Raw genomic sequence first — 8,736 nt, 5'->3', positions numbered from 1 at the left:
TGTAGTTTGGTGTATTTTTATTATTCCTGTGGATAAATAACTGGCCAAACATTAGACAACATGATTTCATGTAAAGATGTTTCCAGCAGCTACAGTGGAGTTTGATATCAGAAAGTATGTAAAACATCAGTGGTAAACGTCAGGTTTTGGTGTCAGTCCCTCAGTATCAAAGAGCGAGGGCTTCTTTCTACAGCCGCCATTTTGCACCAAGAGACGTTCAACAATCATACAGGGAGAAATCCATCGTAGAAGAGGAAGAGAGACCAATTTCTCCACCCACAGGAGCAGGAGAGAGACCAGAATGCACTGCAGCAACAAGACATGCTGTGTCTGTGAGTAAAGGGTGCGACTCTCGCTTTGTCTCAACTGGAAACTCTTACTCTCTAGGTGTTACTATTGCTATTGCCATCATCATTATTGCTCTCTCCACCTACACATACAACCCGGATGGATGCAACAAGTCCAGGCGAGTTTTCTGTGGGTTGTAGAAAGGCATTCTGGGAAATCTGAACTAACTGAAGTAGCAGTAAACGAGGCAGGATGAGGGAAAGTGGATAGAACAAAAAGGTAAATTACAACACTCTACTTGTGAGCCCCTTTGCTCCTCATAAGTATAGAAATACAACACACACACACACACACACACACACACACACACACACACAGCGAGTGCAGTGGAAGAACATGAGTAGCCTTGCGGTTTGATTCTCGACAGTGCAAAGCTCCCGTCTCTCATTACCATCTACTATCCAGAAAGTAATGAAATGATGGAGAAAAAAAATAATGAAATATTGAAGGAGCCTCAAGGAGGACGGACCGCAATGCCTGTCCTCCTTTAAATATAATAGGAAAATTGATTGAAGAATATGAGAGGGCAGCAGAACGGGAAGAGAGAGAGAGAGAGCGAGAGAGAGAGAGAGAGAGAGAGAGAGAGAGAGAGAGAGAAAGAGAGAGAGAGACAGAGAGAGAGAGACAGAGATTTGAGAAATGCGGAGGAGAATGAAAAAATACTTATTTGGGGAATGTGGGATGACAAGAAGGAGGGAGGAAAGATGGAGAGGAGGTAGAGAGGGAAAGGTATGAGGAAGGTATCCTAAGGTATCCATCCGTCTGTGTGTGTGTGTGTGTGTGTGTGTGTGTGTGTGTGTGTGTGTGCATGAGAGAGTGAACCTACATACACAGAGGCAGATGGATGGAGACTGCAAAGCACTGTAGAATGAAGATGGAGCTGAAAGAGGGATCGATTATAGGAGGGAGAGAGTGAGAGAGAGAGAGAGACAGAGAGGGAGAGACAGAGAGAAACAGGCAGACAGACAGGATAATAGGGAAAATGACAGACGAAAGAAGATGAGGCAACAGGAGAAAAACGGTGTGGAAAATAACCTCCCTTTTTAGAAATGAATGGGAGTTTACAGAGGGATATTGCCATAGAGACAGAGGGAAGGGAGAGAGAGAGAGAGAGAGAGAGAGAGAGAGAGAGAGAGAGAGAGAGAGAGAGAGAGAGAGTGGACGAATGAGACAGATACAAAGAGAGGGAATTATAGAGTCTAGCAACAGAAGATACAACAGGCGCCGTGTGTGTGTGTGTGTGTGTGTGTGCACTTAAAATCACATTACGATGAGAGTGTTAAAGTCTCAGTGGAAGGGCTGTGGCTGCAGCACGCGCACACACACACACACACACACACACACACACACACACACACACACACACACACACACACACACACACACACCGTCCCAAATGAGCGGTGCTGCAGCGGAGGACGGAGCGACCGACACCTCGTCAACGTGACTTGACTTGACAGTGTAGGCATGACAACAGAACAGCTTCCTGAATCTGTCACAGCCCTCGGTGCATGTGTCTCTCTCTCACACACACACACACACACACACACACACACACACACACACACAGAATCATTAGTTATCTGCTCGAAGCACACGCGTACATGCATGTGAAATATACTGGGGGGTTTTTTTCTCTGATATTCTATGTGTGCTGATGCAGCTTTTTCTACATCGTTTCTTTTAAAACCGCTAAAAAAAAACGCTCAAGAATTATAGCGCCGGATGAAAATGAGATGCTAACTCTCAGGATTTTGCTCGGTTTGAATAAAACCATGACATTCTGGGTCTGAATCCAGCCGGGGAGCTTCGTCGCACGTCATCCCCCTCTCCCTCTCCTGTCTCTCTGCACTATAGACTGTCCCAGAAAGCAAAAATAATAATAATGATATAAGCTTCCTCCTATATGCAGTGGTGGAAGAAGTACTGAGATCTTTTACTTCAGTAAAAGTAGCAATACAACAATGTAAAGATACTCCATTACAAGGAAAAGTCCTGCATTCAAAATCTTACTTAAGTAAAAGTACATAAGTATTGGCAGCAAAATGTACTTAGAGTATCAAAGTAAACATACTCATTATGCAAACTGTCCCCATTTAGAGAGTTATATTTTTCATAAATTATTGGAATATTAATACTGATTTATTGACATACATGTACATGTAAGCAGCATTTTAAAGTTGTCAACGTGAAGCTAATCTTAACAATTTAGCTATACTTTTGGGTAGTCTAATCTATAACAATGCTATTTTATAGTTATTTTATAAAGATGATCAAATGATTTAAATATAAAATATTGATCTGAAAAGTAACTAGTAACTATAGCTGTGAAATAAATGTAATGGAGTAAAAAGTACAATATTTCCCTCTAAAATGTAGTGGGGTACAAAGTAGCATAAAATGGAAATACTCAAGTAAAGTACAAGTACCTCAAAATTGTACTCAAGTACAGTACTTGAGTAAATGTACTTAGTTACTTTCCACCACTGCCTATATGCCAGAGGACTTGTTTAGGAAGCTTTCCGCCCTGTAAGAAAAACAAAACTGCAGCCTTTTGGATTTTGCAGCGGTCAATATTGGGATTTGGAGATTTCTTCCATTAGCGGTGCAGCTGGACTGGACCGTGCAGCTCGTGAAGCCTTGTTGTTTTCAGCTGTTGTGCAGACAGAGACACTAGTTGGTGAGTTAATGGTTTACGGAACATTTGTTCAGGGAAATGGGATGCGGCTCCACAACAGCTCCCTGCAGGAGAAGTGAGCACAAGCCCATGGGATATCACCAATAGCCAAACAAAAGCCCTGTGCACCTCTCAAAACACACACATATACACACACACACACACACACACACACACTCACTCGGCTGCTTGCTGGAGCATGTGTGCACCCTCCCACACACACACACACACACACACACACACACATTTGGCCCGGTCTTGTAATTCTAATCTGAAGGGAGGAACGAGTTGTGAGAAAAATGTGGATCAGACTTTGATTCATAATTAGGCATTAGCCTGATTTTTCATCCGCGGCGCCGAAGATGGTCTCGCCGATCCGCTGACTCGTCGGTGACAGTTTTGATGTAGGAGGAAGCTCGGCGGCTCCAGACTGACGCCCACGCTACGAGCCGCGAGTTTGTTCTGCACATGAAACGGCTTTGTGAATCAAAAAGGCCTCTGGATTCACAGAAGTGCCCCTAAGATACTGTAGTCCTTAAGGAGCTCCCTAAAAATAAATGTTATGACGTCCTTAGCAAGGTTCTTCAGTACGATTCCAATATTTTCTTAAGATTAGTCTCATTTCTCACACACTCATCTTGGCTTCTTACTTCTGAACTTCTCAAATAAGAACTGACCTAGCAACCGCGATGACAAGCATACAGGGGATTTTGCTCCCTGGCTCCGACTCATACTGCTTCCATCTAGAATAGTTTAGAACAATTATTCAGGGCGGCTATATTCATGGTTTACTTTAATACGTAGCTTTAAGTCTAGGAAAAGGCTCAGGCATTGGTTACTGCCTTTTGGTTAAAGGCCTCTTAAGTGAACGGTCTCATTTTCTAGCTTCTTTTCATGAGACACGAGACATAGTTAAGTAAAACTCTTAATACTTTGATAACTGTCTAAAATGTGTGTTAATTTGTTAAATGAATGACTGTAGGGGCTTATCTAAAAGTGAAAAGTGAAAGGTTATCTTAAAGTAAAAAAAAAAATGCAATGACAAATTTGACAACTTTGAACATTTACCTGTAAGATCTTTCCTTGACAAGCAACATAAGAAGATAGCTAAGAAAACACTTGAGTATTTCGATGAATATCAACTTTTAACTTTTTTCTTGGGGTGGTTTTGGGGTGGTTTTGTTTTTCCTAATAAGGTATTGTGAATCTGTGGCCTGGATTCTAGCAAAATCTATTAAAGATAGAACCCTATATAGAGCTGCAACGATTAATCGATTAATCGATAGTTGTCAACTATTAAATTAATCGCCAACTATTTTGATAATCGATTTGAGTAATTTTTAAAGAAAAATAAGTCAAAATTCTCTGATTCCAGCTTCTTAAATGTGAATATTTTCTGGTTTCTTTACTCCTCTATGACAGTAAACTGAATATCTTTGGGTTGTGGACAAAACAAGACATTTGAGGACGTCATCTTGGGCTTTGGGAAACACTGATCCACATTTTTCACCATTTTCTGACATTTTATAGACCAAACAACTAATCGATTAATCGAGAAAATAATCGACAGATTAATCAAGAATGAAAATAATCGTTAGTTGCAGCCCTAACCCTATATATGGAGTATAAACTAGTGTAAAACATGAAAGTAACAAAGGCAACGAAGGTGATGGTACAGAGACTCTCAAAACACATTCATGGTTTGGCTTTTAACTGAATGTACTTTTGTCTTTCTGTCTGTTTTTCCTGTTTTCTCTGTAAAGAACTTTGTAAACTCTTTGTTTTTGAACTGTGCTATATAAATAAAGTTTACTAACACAGAGACAAGCTCATACAGCTCCTCACTATTTGTTCAAATAAACATCTTGGCTCTAGCACTCGTCTTCATCGTCCCCGGTCTCTGCCAACGCTTCATATTAAGACATTTCACAGCTCAGTTAGGGCGATAAAGCGAGTTTGGGCATGTGGTGGAATCCAAACCGGGAAAAAGATGAGTCCCGTGGAAAAAAACAAAAAAACAAAAAACAATCGCAGGCAGGACAGACGACAACCTGAATCAAAAGCGTCAGGCCTTTTCATAATTCACCTGCATGATCCCCCCCCCCCCCCCCCCCCCCCGGCGTTTAATAGGAATCAAACCTGCGGTATCACAGATCTGGAGTAATGCGATTACGTCGTTATCGTCTGGGCCCGGCCGCTCTGTTATGACTGCACAACTCAAATCATCGAGGTATCAAAGTTAAATCTTGGCTCCGTATTATAATTGGCTTGGGATGGTGTGAGGTCAGCTTGGGCCGCATTAACAGCATGGGGTTTTTTTTGGGGGGGGAGTGGGGCTGAGGTGCCAGACAGAAGGACAGTAATCTTATTAAAGCAGTCATACACACCCAGACAGTGTGTGTGTGTATGTGTATGTATGTGTGTATGTGTTTTTTGTGTGTGTGTGTGTGTGTGTGCGTTTAAAAACACCCAGCCAAGAGGACGGACCTGCGCCAACACCAGCGGATTAGAAGCGGAGTCCTGCGGCGATAAAATCAGCCTCAACTCCTGAGTGAGAGAGAGAGAGAGAGAGAGAGAGAGAGGGAAACACACAGAGGACTTGCTGTTCTCTCTCTCTCTCTGTGTTTTGGTCTCTCTGTGTCCTAAACAAATCGGAAACACATACACACAAAGCCTGGTTTCAGCTGGGTTAGTGTGTGAATGTGTGGGATATCGGACGCTTTCAAAAGATACTTCACTGTCTCACACACCTGCTCAGTACATTTTTCCATTTCATACTTCGCAAGACTTCATTTTGAGACTGGATTTGAAGATTATTTGGTGTGTCTTCAATATACCGTATTCCTGAATAGTGGCTAAACTCGGCCATATCACTCTGCAGCTGAAGATTATTCTTCACAACAACAAAAAAAACACAATATTATATGACAATATGTGAATTGGCAGTGGGGCGTTCAGCGACAGAAAATGTGTTTTCATACGAGCTTCAAAGCTGAATGTTTCTTTTTTTGTGTGATTCCCAAACTGTCAAAGACCTGGAAAAGATCAAATTCATTTCCCCCGCACTTTTACAGAATTTCCAGATCTGCATAAAAAACCCTGACAGAAAATGACACTGCCATTTATTTTTTGCTGTAAATTGCAATATGATTTCCAATGCACGTCGTGGACTTGGCTTTTTCCTATTTAATTTCTTTTTCAGCGCCTAGAAAATGTTACAGAAGATATGCAGGGAGGAGGAAATGAGATGCTAATACCTTGGATTTGCTCAGTAAAAAAAAAATCAAAAAAAATCAAATAAATAAAAAGATTTTCTCTGCTACGTAACCTGATTTTTAGGTCATGGATTCAACAGGAACACCATGTTTGGAAGCTGTCTGAAACGGCTTTTCCTCTGAGAAAAAAAAAACAAAAAAAAAAACAGCTGCAATTGCAAATGTGTCTTCTTGGAAGCTGCAAAAGTCATGAATGAGATTTTGATTTATTATTTTTTTTTTGCAGCCCTACTAATCTGTTGTATGCATTCACGCCTGTGTGCAGCACAGCTGTCGAGAGCAGTGGGTATTACTGATTCAAACAAACAAACCAGGCTGCATATTCATGAGGCTTTTTTAGAGTAAGAACTGCTGAGTGGAGACGATTATTCAGACCTTTTTTTCTCTGTGAATCTGCATTTTCACCGTCATTTTTTCCTGTGAATCTGCAACCTATCCCGCAGTCCCATCCGACCACATTTATCTTTTCGGCTTCAGAAAACCTGCCGGACTGCATCATCGCGCTCAGCCTGCATGCTGAGCAGGTATCTGGGCCGACTGCAGCCGCCTCATACATATTTACTCCGTTAAGTCCTTAATCTTCCTGTGACCTACGGCTGGGTCTCGACTGAGAAAACCAGAATCACTTTAGAGGAATTTGTAGAGGAATTTGTAGGGGAAACGGTCGATATGTTCCTGCACCAGTGACTACGTTTACACGGACAGCGATAATCCGATATTAACCCGCTCAGGACAAGAGTCTGAATAAAGAACTGCCATGTAAACAGCATTTTATGATTATCTTAACCCAAAGTCATAGTCGGAGTACGCAGAATCGCATTAAGACATGTGGCGTATTCGGATTTTAGGCCATTATAGACTGTAAACACCTTAATCCAACTATAACTCTATATTGTTGTTTGTTTTTAGTTCAGAGGACGAGGACCATAGAAGGAAATTTAATTATAAGCATCAGTATGCACGGACCAAACTGTGGAATTCTCTACAGAATGATTTAAAGGATTGTACAAATATCTTTCAGTTCAAGAAAATGTATAAAGAAAGAATAATTAGACTATATGAATTTGTCAGGTAATGGGTTTCCTTAGTTGATGGTGAATTATTGTGTATGGCTTTTGATTCTTTTTTATTTCTCATGTTACTCTAAGTATTGGTTGTTAAGTAACTGTAATTGACAGACCATCTGTTTCTATTGTTTATTTATGTTTTGAGTAAGAGGCGAAATAAGATTTTCTTCTCCCTGCTCCTTTTCAGTCATGGAATGTGTAAAACTGAGTTGAGTTGAGTGTTTTGATTGTGAATTGCTTTTTTTTTCTTTTCTGGAGCTGTGCATTACCATGAGCAGAAGAAATAAATAAATAAATAAATAAATAAATATATATGTAAGCTACTAGGGCTGGGCAATATATCAATATTATATCGATATCGTGATATGAGACTAGATATCGTCTTAGATTTTGGATATCGTAATATCGTGATATGGCATAAGTGTTGTCTTTTCCTGGTTTTAAAGGCTGCATTACAGTAAAGTGATGTCATTTTCTGAACTTACCAGGCTGTTCTAGCTGTTCTATTATTTGCCTTTACCCACTTAGTCATTATATCCACATTACTGATGATTATTTATCAAAAATCTCATTGTGTAAATATTTTGTGAAAGCACCAATAGTCATCCCTACAATATTGCCACAATATCGATATCAAGATATTTGGTCAAAAATATTGTGATATTTGATTTTGTCCACATCGCCCAGCCCTACTTACAATTGAACATTTAGCCCACTTCGTAGAAAATACCAAGATATATATTGTGTATCATCATTCAGCCTAAAAATACAGAGATATGATTTTTGGTCCATATCGCCCAGCCCTAGAAGCTACATATATACAGTATATGTGTATGTATATGACTCTTATAGCTTTTTGCGACACAGGCAGCGATCCGACCACTTGACGACGCTCGCTCTGCCTTCCAGAGGTTGCAAACTTGTTTCCAGAGGAAAAAAGACGACTGACAGCAGAAAAAAAGAAGTCCCAACATTTTTGGGGCGAGGCTGAAACTGTCACCATGCCCAGGATTTTGTCTATTTGCACCTTCAACAAAGGCTTAAACCGTCCTTGTGCTCCAGTGATTCTCCTTTGTTCAGTTAATCAGACTTTCCTGCATGTAAACAGGAATATGAATGGAATAGTTCTATGAGCAACACATGCAAACAGCTTAATCTGAATATTGTCTTATTTGTCTGTTCAGCCATGATGGCTATCGCTGCTCATGCAAACTACCCAGTTCTTCTTCTTCTGTTTACTCCAAACAAACAGGAAACATAAGACAAAGCACTTCCTGTGTGCCATCTCTAAATGCTGTTTCATTGTGACTTTCATACTTTTGGTTCATTGGGCTGTCATATCTAGTTAGTAAGTTAGTAGCTTTTGTGT

Source organism: Centroberyx affinis, unplaced genomic scaffold (genome assembly GCF_046629955.1).
Source record: "Centroberyx affinis isolate AG114_WGS23_722 - 3 ecotype Tasmania unplaced genomic scaffold, CSIRO-AGI_Caff_v1 ptg001470l_1, whole genome shotgun sequence".
Lineage (NCBI taxonomy): Eukaryota > Metazoa > Chordata > Actinopteri > Beryciformes > Berycidae > Centroberyx > Centroberyx affinis.
This window is presented reverse-complemented; position numbering follows the sequence as displayed.